At 43.1% G+C, this 13575-nt stretch overlaps 1 protein-coding gene across 2 annotated transcripts in view; it reads right to left on the bottom strand.

The window, feature by feature from the left end:
* The window catches only part of LOC149260620 (uncharacterized), a 368482-nt gene that overhangs the window by 237537 nt on the left and 117370 nt on the right, over window positions 1-13575 (bottom strand). The window lies entirely within an intron of this gene.

Genomic DNA, 13575 nt, shown 5'->3' with positions numbered 1-13575 from the left:
TGATGTATGACATGTTGTCCACCAACTACTGCGTTGCTGCTGCAACTGTACTGCTGCTGACACTGCCACTGTCAACACTGCATCGTACTACATCTCGCTCTGAATTTATGCATCCGTGCTACTTCCCCTGCACTGCAAATTGTTGCTGCTACTGCATTAGCAACGGAAAAACATCACAAATTACTGAACAAGTGTTCAACATTGATGCTGAAGATCTGACTACTACTAGTCCTACACTATCCCTCTTAAGCCACTATGTTGCTGTTGCTACTGAACTGTGCCTCCCTGCACTGTTGCAACTCTACACTACACTGCTCAGACTTGGTGTTCTAGCCATTACATCTGTCGCTCCAACATTCCTCTAACACTGGTCCTTCCTGCTACTTCTTATCTGGGCTCCCGTAGCAAGGAATCGATCCGAGGAGTGGGCTCCTCAAGGATCCTACCCATTTGTAGCTCTTTCGAACTACAGCTCTAAATCAGCCCACCTCCCTCTTGGAGGTATCTCAGCTGTCATGGAAAACTCCTCCTCGATCTTCGCGAGTGCAACCTTCGGATCATGCTTCTCATCTTTGTCCTTCTTCCTAGGAGGACATTGTGTTGTGTAGTGACCAATTTCACCAAACCTGAAGCATTTGATCTTCGAGACGTCCTTCTTCCGCCTCCGCTGCTCCTGCTACCCCTTGGATGCAAGGGCTACATCTCATCTTCCTCCTTGGGCTTTAACCCACTACTGCTGCTTCTGTCAAGCTTACACTTTACCAAGTCTCTCCTCAACTCCTCTTGCTTGAGAGCTACCCACATCTCATCCCAATTCGGCAAAGTCGCCCTGCCCAGGGTACTCTGGACAAAGACTTGCTAATCTTCAGAAACAGAATTGAGGGCCAGTCTTACCATCTCAGAACCTTGAGGCGTTGACCCCACAGTTGTTAATTTATCCCGGGTCTCCTAAAGCTTCATGAGGAACTGATCAATGTTCTCCCCCTTCAGCATCTGTGCAGATCTCAATTTCTGCTCTACGTACATCTTTTGTTGCTCGGAAGATTCGTGATATAGCGTAGACAATGCATCTCACATCTCCTTAGCAGTCCCTCTGCTAGCGATGTGACAGACCCCATGATCCTTCACTTAATCGAGGATCATTCTCCTTGCCTTCACCATTTCTCCCTTGTACTTCTTGAGCGGATCTGGATCCACGGGCTCAACCACCACGCTGTCGACGTAGGCCTTGAGAAAATGCTCATCTAGAAGGCACAACATCCTTGCCTTCCAGATTACATAGTTCGATGCCCCATCCAACCTGTCCTAATCTCTCAACCCACTGGCTACCATCTCTGCCAATTAGAAAGTCGAATGGCCACCTCTCTCCTCTGCGTTGTTGTTGGGCTAGCCTGCGCACTCCCTGCTGGAGTCAGTAGATCTGCTGCCCCTTGCTGCTACTCAACTCATGAGAATTCGAATTCCTTGGCTAGGAATTCTCTAAGGAATAAATTCCCTGAACCATGTTTCTCCTCTCTCTTCTGACAATTCTCTGCCCAGCAAACTGCGTCCCACCAACTCTTCCTCACATTGAGGCTCAGCGCTGCTCCTCTGTCACGGCAAGATTTCGATCTAGAAGCCCTTCTTCTCTGTCGACTCACTCAGAGAGAGACTTTCCTCGAAAATTCAGCCCTCCTAGCTTGGACTGCGCAAACCCTCAAGGGATTCGAACTGCTGTCTCTTGCAGCTTATTCGATCTCCTTCTCTACTCAGTGTTGGGTTCTCTGACATTGTTCTTCTTGCTTCACTTGCACAACTCTGATACCATGTGAAAATTCCTCAAACCGGAATCCCTACTGCAGCAACTGATGATATTTCTCCTACTTGTTAGATTTACATGAACAAATTATTTGTAGTTTCCTACGGCAAACATTGAAATACATACACTGCACCCTACACCATTTAAAATAATATGTTGAAACAAGAAACTGAACAGGAAAAGAGACAAGACAAGTGACGGTTATTTTTGGACAAACATCCCCAGAAAAATTCAATGCGGTAAAACCGGTGCAGCAGATCTGAGGGTTTTTATTATTAAGCATAAGTTATTTTCGAATACAACCTCTGGATGCCTTGCTAGCTATCCAATACAGAGAATATCACTTAGTAGAAGAAAATAGTGAGATTACCTCACTCTACACTGCAAGTCTTGGTTGATCCAGCAACTGAGCTAACAAGTTCCCAGCTACTTTTGAGCTGCCCCGCGTGGGCCTGAGTCAGCTTCTAAGGCACTGCGTCACCTCTGTTGGGAATCAATTTTCTCTCTGGAGCTAATTCCAGCCCTCCCAACTCAGAACATCCAGCTCTCCAGCAAATCTCGGACTTCTGCGTGAAGGCTCTGTGTGAGCCCTTCCTGGCTCTGCATCACCCTCTCTAGCCACTGTGTTGCCTCCTTTGTGTGTCTCTCTACCTCTCTGTCGAGTATTCTTTGCTCCAGAGAAGATCCTTGAGCCAAAACTCTCTTTGCCCCTCTCTACGTGATCACTACAAAATCACTACACTACCTCTAGCTTTAGCAATTCGACCTGACTGATCAACTCTCTGTGTGTCTTCAAAATAACCCTCAAACCTCCTTAAATAATCTTCTCGTTGACATTCAATGGCCCAGATTAGAAGCTAATCAATGGCTGAGATCATTTCTGCTTGATCCTCATCTTCTTCTAGAAGTTACACCCATAGTTATATTAATACCCATTAATTATTTTAATTTCCTAAGTTTAGACTTAGGGACCCATTAAAAATAATTAATTATTTTAATAAAACTATCTCCGGGTGGAATTTCCCAAAACGCTTTCTAGGTTCTTTGGAATACATGTGTCCAAGCCTCCCTGCAAAATTTGAGACTTAGAGCACATCCGATGCTACTAGAAATCAACAATGTGTTCTCCAACCCCCATCGAATTTCTTCTTATAATCTCTCGTTGAGGCTTCAACGACAAAGATTAAAACATAATCGATGGCCAAGATTAACTAGAAATCTATCCATGTCTTCTTCTAGAAGATTCACACCATGACTTAATTAATACCCTTTAATTAACTAGATTTCCTAAGTTTAGACTTAGGAATCATTTATAAAAGTTAATTATTTTAATTAAGTCATTCTATGTGGAATTTCCATAAACGATTTTTGGGTTTTGGGGAATGCATGTATTCTAGCCTCTCCACAAAGTTTCATGGCTAGAACACATCTAATGCTACAAAAATCAACACTCCCTCTTAGCGAGGAATGTGTTCTAGCGCTGCAACCCACTGAAGCAACACCCTGTCTCTGTAACACCTCCTGTTACACTGTTGATGTTTGGCTCTACTGCCCACCAAGTACTGCGCAACTCTAATTGTTGCATCTATGCAGCTGTTGGCCCTATTGAACTGTTGCCAACACTGCATCTGCATTGCAACCCTCTCCAGTTGTTGTTACTACAACTACAATGAAAAAGCATCCAAAATATTGAACCAACTGTGGTCAGTATGATGCATCTGTCACCCGAGTCCTGACTGCTGCTAGACTCTGTGTTGTCACTGAAGCCTCTGCGGCTGCTGACTCTGCACTGTACCAACTGCACTGCTGCTGACTCTGCACTATACCAACTGCACTGATGCCAACTCCACTCTGCGCTGCTCAGTTTCAGACCGCTTCTAGCTATTGCATTTGTCACTCTAGCACCTGACTACACCAACTACCACTGGTCCATCCTACTACTACATACTATGGACTCCCGTAACAACATATTGATTCATGAGGTGGACCTCCTCAACAATCCTGCCCATCCTGTAGATCTTTGGGGCTACAAAACCAAATCACCCCACCTCACCCCTGGAGCTATCTCGGTGATTATGGCAAACTCTTCCTCCGATCTAGAGGACAGCTTGTCGATCTCTGCGGATGCAGCCTGCTGATCCTACTTCCCCTCTATATCCTTCTAATTGAGAGGACATTGGGTGCTGTAGTGGCCAAGCTCACCACACCTGAAGCACTTGAACTTGGAAACGTCCTTCTTCCTCATGCACTGCTCTTGCTTGAGTTGTGATGTGAGGGCTGCATTCTCCTCTTCCTTCACTTGCTTCCTCCCACTGCTGTTGTTGCTACCACTGATGGTGCTCTTCACCAGATCTCACCTCATCTGCTCCCGCTGCAGATCAACCCACATACGATCCCAATCTAGCAGTTTTTCTCTACCCGGGATACTCTGGACGAAAACTTGCCATTCTTCGGAAACATTGTTCAGAGCTAACCACACCAATTTTGTAGGCTGGGGCGTTGATCCTACTGAAGGCAGTTGGTCCCGGACATCATGAAGCCTAGTAAGGAAGGGGTCTATACGCTCCCCTTTCTGCATCCTCATGCATCTTAGCTTCTCAAGATACATTTTCTGTTGCTTGGAAGATCCTTTGTACAGCGTAGCTAGGGCCTCCCACATTTGTGGCGCAATATCTTTGCCAGTGGTGTGAGAAACCACGTGATCTCCAACTCCATCGAAAATCAGCTTGTTTGCCTTCGCCATCTCCTTCTTGTACTTCTTAAGCAGATCAGCGTCTCTCTCACTCTGTTGATCAATTGTTGCTTTGGAAACTTGATCTTTTGGCTCTTCGTGCTCCCACTCCAGCACCATCCTTTGAAACTCGACTTCTCCTCAGCAAATACGGATCTCCCTCTAAAGCTTTGTGTTGCCTCTCTGTACGACGTCAGCCTCTCTGTGGAGTACGTTGTCTCTCTACTATGTACTGACCAGACTGGAAAAGCATCCTTCCAGCCTTATACTATCCCTGCCCCTCTCTCACTGCTTCGAAACTAATGAATCACCTCCGGCAACTGATTGTTGCTACTCTAGAGATCGATTTCCCAACAAATTAAATTCCTTGCTCCTCAAGTCTATTCTCCAACCCCCATCGAATTTCTTCTTATAATCTCTCGTTGAGGCTTCAATGGCCAAGATTAACTAGAAATCGATCCATGTCTTCTTCTAGAAGATTGACACCATGACTTAATTAATACCGTTTAATTAACCAGATTTCCTAAGTTTAGACTTAGGAATCATTTTAAAAAGTTAATTATTTTAATTAAGTCATCTATAGGTGGAATTTCTAGAAATGATTTCTGGATTTTGGAGAATACATGTCTTCTAGCCTCTCCACAAAGTTTTGTGGGTAGAACACATCCGATGCTACAAAAATCAACACCTAAGAATAGTGACCCTTAGTAGAGCAAGTGGACTATTAGAGGCAGAGTATTGAAGCTAAAGATACAAGCAATTCTGGAGCAGCAGAAGTACTTGTGAGCAGTAGTGGCAGAGGCATTAGAGAAGCACCACTCTCAGCAAGTATAGGTGGCAAAGGACCTGCCAGGAATTAAAGGTACATGGATTGAAAGAGTCGTGGTCAAGTGTTGATTTTAGGTATGTTCTATGCTAGAGCAATTTATTTCAATTTCTTTTCCACATCAGCAATCACATCAGCATAAAGTAAACTGCAGATAGAACATAAATATAAATCGCAAAAGACAAGCAAAGACAAGAGGACACAAGATGTGGCGCTAGCCAAAGACAAACCCCACAATGTGGGGAAACACTTGATCAATTCTTCTTTTATGTTCTTCAAAGTTCAGCAGAGAAAGTGAGAGAGATAGTACATTCACAATAGAAGTCAATCACTTTGACTTTTGATATCGACATGAGATCAGTTGAAGACATATTGCTTCAACTGATTCTCTAAGGTGACTCGTTCACCTATCATAGTGCTGCATCTCGTCTATTTGTTGCACATCACTGTGTGACACCTTGCTGTACTGTCACATGTGTTGAACCTTGATGGATGAGCTACTCTCATCTTCATGTTGCTCATCACGCTGCATCTTCCATGGTCTTATTCATCATCAAATTGCCCATGCTCATGATCTCATTCATCATTATGCTGCCCATGCTCACATCATTATGCATCATTATGCTGCCCATGCTCATATCATCATGTTGCTTATTATGCTACCCATGATCTCATACATCATGTTGCCCATACTCATATCATCATGCATCATTATGCTGCCCATGCTCATACCATCATGTTGCTTATTATGTTGCCCATGATCTCATACATCATGTTGCCTTCCTTCATTGACAGATGCTCCGGCTGTTTCGGCAATTCCCGGTAGTTCCGGCTTTTCTGGCAGTTCTGGCATTTCCTGCGTTTCCGGCGTTTCCAGCAGTACTGGCTTTTCCGACTTTTCCGTCTTTTCCAACAGTTCCGGCTTTTCCTTAGGATCTCTCCTCCTACTAAAACCCAAAGACAAGTAGAGAGAGAAAGAGATCCAAGTGTGTGTAGAAATGACTTGAAGTCCTCTTCTATTTATAGTAAAACATAGAGGTTGAATAGACATGACTGTTGAGCTTCTGAGCTTACATAAGTTGCTGGCCGACTTAACAATTTGTCCATAACATAAATAAATTCATAACTTCATAATACTTATCAGAATCGGATGATCTTTAGATCAATCCTACATGTCTCAATGAGAGGGATCCAATAAAAATATCAGCTGCCATAAATCAGATGACCCACATGGAATTTGGCCCTAGTTTCCAATTTTAACACTCCCTCTCAACTAGGGAGAACTCCATCCGCTGATCCATGTGTCCAACTATACTATCTCTGCCATCAATGCCCTGCACTGCTCTGCTCAGCCCTGTTGGCTCTGCTCTACTCTGCTCAGCTCCGCTGGCTCTGCTCTGCTTTGCTGGCTTTGTTGGCTCTGCTCTGCTCTGATGGCTCTACTGGCTCTGCTCTGCTCTGCTTAGCTCTGTTGGCTCTGCTCTGTTCTGCTCAGCTCAGCTCTGGTCAACTCTCCTGGCTTTGCTCAACTCTGCTGGCTCTGCTCTGCTCAACTTAGCTCTGTTGAACCATGAAGAAGAAGAATTGATCGAGAATGTGTCACACCATTCTCCACTGACCCGAAGTCAGTCTCAGAGTGTGTACCACTAGTCCCAGACCAGTCCTCAACCGCCCGAAGTCAGTGTCATAGTAGGTACAACTCCTACCACTGGTCGAAGACCACTACTCCACTGACTCGAAGTCAGTCTCAGAGTATGTACCACTAGTCCCAAACCAGTCCTCAACTGACCCGAAATCAGTGTCATAGTGGGTACAACTCCTACCATCGGTCCCAGACCAGTACTCTACTGAGTATGTACCACTGGTCCCAGACCAGTCATCAACTGACCCGAAGTCAGTGTCATAGTGGGTACAACTCCTACCACTGGTCCCAGACCAATATCATTGATCCCAGATCAATGAAGGTCATCCTAGCATAGGCAGTACAGTAGATACAACGATGCGTCCATCGGTACTACTATGGTCCCTATCCTCATTTCCTTGCTCATTGATCAAATGAGAGGTACTTCCCATGAGTCCCAGACTGCATGGGTAGGATGCCTCGACAGGAGAACTTAATCAATCCTGTCCTCACAGGAGAACTAATCATCTTGCTACACAATCGCCATGGAGAACACATCATCTAGGCCTCACAGGTGAACTAATCATCCTGCTACACAATCGTCATGGAGAACACATCATCCAGACCTCACAGGAGAACTAATCATCCTGCTACATAATCATCATGGAGAACACATCATCCAGACCTCACAGGAGAATTAATCATGCTGCTACACAATCGTCATGGAAAACACATCATCCAAACCTCACAGGAGAATTAATCATCCTGCTACACAATCGTCATCGAGAACACATCATCCAGACCTCACAGGGGAATTAATCATCATGCTACACAATTGTCATGGAGAACACATCATCCAAACCTCACAGGAGAATTAATCATCTTGCTACACAGGAGAGCGAATCATCCTGTCCCACAAGAGAGCGAATCATCTTGTCCCACAAGAGAGCGAATCATCTTGTTCACAGGAGAGCGAATCATCCTGTCCACAGGAGAGCAAATCATCATGTCCCACAAGAGAGTGAATCATCTTGTCCCACAAGAGAGCGAATCATCTTGTCCACAAGAGAGCGAATCATCTTGTCCCACAAGAGAGCAAATCATCCTGTCCACAGGAGAGCGAATCATCCTATCCCATTGCGCACCACCAAGGGAGGGTGAGTCACCCTGTGGTCGTATGTTGCTCCAGTAAGAACCGCAAGCCCCCAGAGCTCCCAGAGCTCAATGTATGCAACATGCAGGACCCTTTTACAAGGGTCTCTCGACGACTCCAAGTTGTTCGGGAAAATCACAAATTTGATCTTTCCCCGGGGCTCTGACAAAGTGAAGCGACATATACATCATCTCAATGCAATGGAGCCTCCTTGCTCCTCGACTTACCATATCCCAGATAAGGCAGTGTCTGATGTCTATTTGCTGGAGCAATCATTGAATACGGAATTCCTCAATAATCGAATCCCACCTCTAGTTGTCACAGAGAATCACAGTGGTATTCATCATGTGTACTCACTGAAGAGTTTCCACAACCAAGCAACTTCATACGAGGTCATACTCGTAGTTATGTATCCGCTCTTGACAGTACTTATAACAACCGATTTCTGCTTCTTGCTCATCCATGATATCGAAGAAGAATCCAAAGAGAACCAACACTAAGAAGTGCTCTAGTGATCCTCCACACTGCCTACCTAGTCAGCATTCGAATAATCATGCAGTTTTCATATTTCCGGCAGTGTATCTCAATCCATGAGAGATTGTGCCCCGAAGATATCTCAAAGGATTCTTGGCACCAATCCAGTGAGGCTCAACCAAATATGAGCTCACCATGCTAACTACAAAACATATGTCCGGAGTTCACCAAGAACATCAACGTGATTGAGTTTATGAAACTCAGAGGCATTTCCCAAATCTGGTCCGACATCACTACCATATAACTTCTGAAAGTTAATATCCTCGAGGTAGTCACAGGCTTGCAGTTTATCATTCCACATTCAGAATCCAACTCCCTCTTACTTTTGCAAATGAGAGGGTCTGCACCTGTCAGAAATAGGTCGTCCTTATGAGGTGCCAGTATGAGAGGTCTATCATCCACAACCTTCGGGTAATGGTTTGGATCAGTTTCACTCCTAGTGAATCTCAGCTTCATCAAACAGCTATCAATCCTCTCATACTACGCCCGAGGTGTTTTGCTTCAAGCCATAGAGGGCTTTCTTCCACCTGTATACATGAGATTCCCGTTCATGAATCTCAAACTCCACGGGTTGTTCCAAACCTGTGGACCTGCTACATGAGGGGAATGGTCACCTTATAAGATTTTCCTTCGGTACATCTCAAACATGTACCTTCATGCTCTTTTTGAATTCAGGCATCCCGGTCACCATATGACTCACAGACCTCCGGTGCTGAGTCAATGGACATGGTCCCTAGTGGACTTGATACAACCCTGAACTCTAAAACATCTTTGAAAAATCTATTTTCAAACATGTACCTTTCCATCGATGAGTGCCACCCTGAAACCTTAAACTTCCATTTCCGAGAGGGACACTAGGTTCTTCTTGCGTCAGATACATAAAAGAGATTCTGGGGTTCCTTGCTTTCTTTGAAGAGTCGACCATTTCCTTGATGACCTGCATTACTTATCATTCCTCTGATCATTGAAGATGTCCCTAGAATGATTGTTATCTTCATCAAGAGATATGTCTCCGCTCTTTGCATGATGGCCGAACTTATTGCAACCAAGGTATCTGCGTTTCCTTCCACCCTTAGATCTGAACTTCCCAATGAAGTGATCTTCCGCTGTGCCATTCTGATAATATTCTCTGCTTCCACTTCACCCTTAGCAAACTTAGAAGAGAGATGTGGAACTCATTGATCCTTTTGTCTTGTCCCTATTGTCTTTGGTGATTGCTCTTTCACTCTTGCTTGGGCATTGTCTTCACCTCAGCTCCGATACCATGTTGATTTTGGGTATGTTCTATGCTAGAGCAATTTATTTCAATTTCTTTTCCACATTAGCAATCACATCAGCATAAAGTAAACTACAGATAGAACATAAATATAAATCGCAGAAGACAAGCCAAGACAAGAGGACACAAGATGTGGCGCTAGCCAGGGACAAACCCCACAATGTGGGGAAACCCTTGATCAATTCTTTTTTTATGTTCTTCAAAGTTCAGCAGAGAAAGTGAGAGAGATAGTACATTTACAATAGAAGTCAATCACTTTGACTTTTGATATCGGCATGAGATCAGTTGAAGACATATTGCTTCAACTGATTCTCTAAGGTGACTCGTTCACCTATCATAGTGTTGCATCTCATCTATTTGCTGCACATTACCGTGTGACACCTTACTGTACTGTCACATGTGTTGAACCTTGATGACTGAGTTGCTCTCATCTTCATGCCGCATCCTCCATGGTCTTATTCATCATCAAGCTGCCCATGCTCATGATCTCATTCATCATTACGCTGCCCATGCTCATATCATCATACTGCTTATTATGCTGCCCATGATCTCATACATCATGCTCCCCATACTCATATCATCATGCATCATTATGTTGCCCATGCTTATATCATCATCCTGTTTATTATGCTGCCCATGATCTCATACATCATGTTGCTTTTCTTCGGAGACAGATACTCCGGCTGTTTCGGCTTTTCCGGGTAGTTCCGGTTTTTCCAGCAGTTCCGGCTTTTCCGGTAGTTTCGAATTTTCCGCCTTTTCTGGCTTTTCTAGCTTTTCCGGTATTTCTGGCTTTTCCGACGTTTCCGGCTTTTCCGGCGTTTCTAAAAGTTTCAGCTTTTCGGGGATTTCCGACTTTTCCGGCAATTCCGGAAATTCCTGCTTTTCTGGCTTTTCTGGTTTCCAGCTTTTCTGGCAGTTCAGGGTTTTCCGGCTTTTCCGGCTTTTCTTTAGGATCTCTCCTCCTACTAAAACCTGAAGACAAGTAGAGAGAGAAAGAGATCCAAGTGTGTGTAGAAATGACTTGAAGTCCTCTTCTATTTATACTAAAACATAGAGGTTGAATAGACATGACCGTTGGGCTTCTGAGCCTACATAAGTTGTTGGTCGACTTAACAATTTGTCCATAACATAAATAAATTCATAACTTCATAAAAGCTTATCGGAATTGGATGATCTTTAGATCAATCCTATGAGAGGGATCCAATAAAAATATCAGCTGCCATAAATCAGATGACCCACATGGAGTTTGGCCCTAGTTGCCAATTTTAACATCAAGCGCTTCTTCAACAAGTAAGTCAAGTGTGTCTTGTTTAAGGCAAATTGATGATCACGTGTTGTTGACGTCAAGCCCTAGTCTTTTCCTTGTATCAGGGCTAATTGTAAGGGCTATGATCCCTAGTACGGGATCCCTATGTTTGTTGTACTAAATTTGTAATATAACAAGTTTTGAGTTGTGTCTTGTGTACTTCATTGATTCATTTTTGTACATTTTCCATTGTAGGAAGTGCTTGTGTTGTGGCATTTTAGTATATTTGTGATCGTGTTTGACATAGACCTGATTCTGAAGTGCAAAGGAAAAATCAACACTCTCTAGGGTATCTCGACCTACATGAGAAGAACTCAACCCTCCACTAAGGCACACCTTGCACAAGAGAAATCACATCTCTCTTGCACAATGATAAGCCTCTCCTTTGACTCCTCTATTTATTCTTTTCTCTAGGGTCATTTAGGAAACCTCTACATCTTAAGGTTTTAGCCTCTCAACCCATTAGAATAAATAATTATTTCTTTCAGGCTATGTTGCATGGCTTCCCGAACCCAGGGGTGGGGTTCTCGAACCCGTCCCGGGTTCTCGTCCCCAAGTACCGGATTCGGGTTCGGGTGCTTCTGAGAAGAACCCATAAGAACCGGGTTCTTCTATGAAGAACCGGGTTCTTCATTAAAAAAAATTAGGTTCTTTTGTCTTGACGGGTACGGAGAACCCTGATGATGGGTACTTGGAATCCCAAAATCAAGTTCTTTTGGGTTCTTTGGGGTTCATTTTAGTTTTTATATTTTATTTTTTAATTAATTTAATGGGCTTCCCCTAATATTCTAGGTAGCTAGTTCTTCATCTTGCGAGAAGAATTGGAATACTTATGCCTTTATCCATTTAGTAAAGAGAAATATGTTAGGCTCAAAGAACGCAGAGATCTTAGTGTACATTCATAGCACACTTCGTCTCATATCTCGAAAAGACCCTGGATACGAGAGTCCTTTCAAGAGATGGGACCAATACACAAATGATGCTCTGTGTGTGGATGAGGAGATACAACCAGATGGCCTTATTGAGCTACCCCCAATTGCTATGGATGAGCAAGAGCCTCAAGATGAGAATGACCCCCACCTGGAGAGCATGCTAACTGAAGATCTGAGTGATGTTGATGACATCGCTTGAGGAAGCCATTGGTCACTATTAGATACTTTTATTTTAGTATTTTAAAATTTTTCAGTTCTTGTTTGGAGATGCCTTAAGACAAATTTTGAATGTAGTATGACGATGGACATATAGCATGATTCTTATTAATATGTAAACTCCAATTTGCACTTGATATCTAACTAGAAATTTTGAAATTTCATTGTGAATGTTGAATGTTCAATGATGTGCATGTTTAAATATTTAAAGTTTAAATCATAAATATTTTAGTTTTCTTGTTTAAAGTTGAAAAATATACAAATTCATATATATTATAATTTATAAAATATAATATTTATATGATATATATATATACCCCGACGAACCCACGCACCCTATTTCAAAAAATGACGTACCCGTCCCCGTCCCCGCACCCGTACCCGTACCTATCCCCGAACCCACGTTTCCTGGCAACATAGCTTTCAGGTCCTAAACCCACATCTTTGGGTCCAAAACCCCACCTTTGGGTAACTTGCCCAACCAATTCCTTTAGGTGGGTTTTTCCTCTCTTAAAATACCTTCTGAGCTACCCTAAATCTAACAACCATGGCTCTGATACCATGATAAATTTAGTAGAAGTGTCCTCGGACACATAATTTTATTGATCAAGGAACACACATTATATAAAGGGTGATAGGCATAACATATGTATAACCTCTCTAGCCTCACCCCAACATACCATGAGTCCTTGATCAACAACTCAAGTATGACCATTATCACAAGGTTGTAAACAAGCCTATCTATCTTCTAGGGAATACAAGACTTGTAGACCTAACACTAAGTTTACAAGTACTTCCTAGATCACTTGGTTAGAGATAGGTAAAACGATCAAATAACATATGGGGACTTCCAGTGTTGACCCTCAAAGTCATTATAATGAGGTTTAACATCTCATTGGTCCAACTAGATTTCTAGAGCTAGAAATCCTTTTTTGTACATGCAAGCCTTTCTTTAGACAGAGCTTTACTAAAGAGTTACCACCTCGGCATTTTAGGGCCTAGGCCTCGTTAATGAGGTGGTATAGTTCTAACTTCACTAATTTTCATTTTTTATTTTTGTGATCTTCTCCTTTATCCATTTTCAAGCTTTATTTAACATTAGCTTATATTACTCTTCAATTTCCTTGATGAAACCTTGTGGGTGACATGAGATAAGTCAAATATGAGTAGGATTAATAA

Source organism: Pinus tabuliformis, chromosome 6, assembly GCF_031772625.1.
Source record: "Pinus tabuliformis cultivar Carrire ecotype Pingquan chromosome 6, CPIR1, whole genome shotgun sequence".
In the NCBI taxonomy this organism is placed as follows: Eukaryota; Viridiplantae; Streptophyta; class Pinopsida; order Pinales; family Pinaceae; genus Pinus; species Pinus tabuliformis.
Note: the sequence above shows the minus strand (reverse complement) of the source record. Positions and strands in the feature narration are given on the sequence as shown.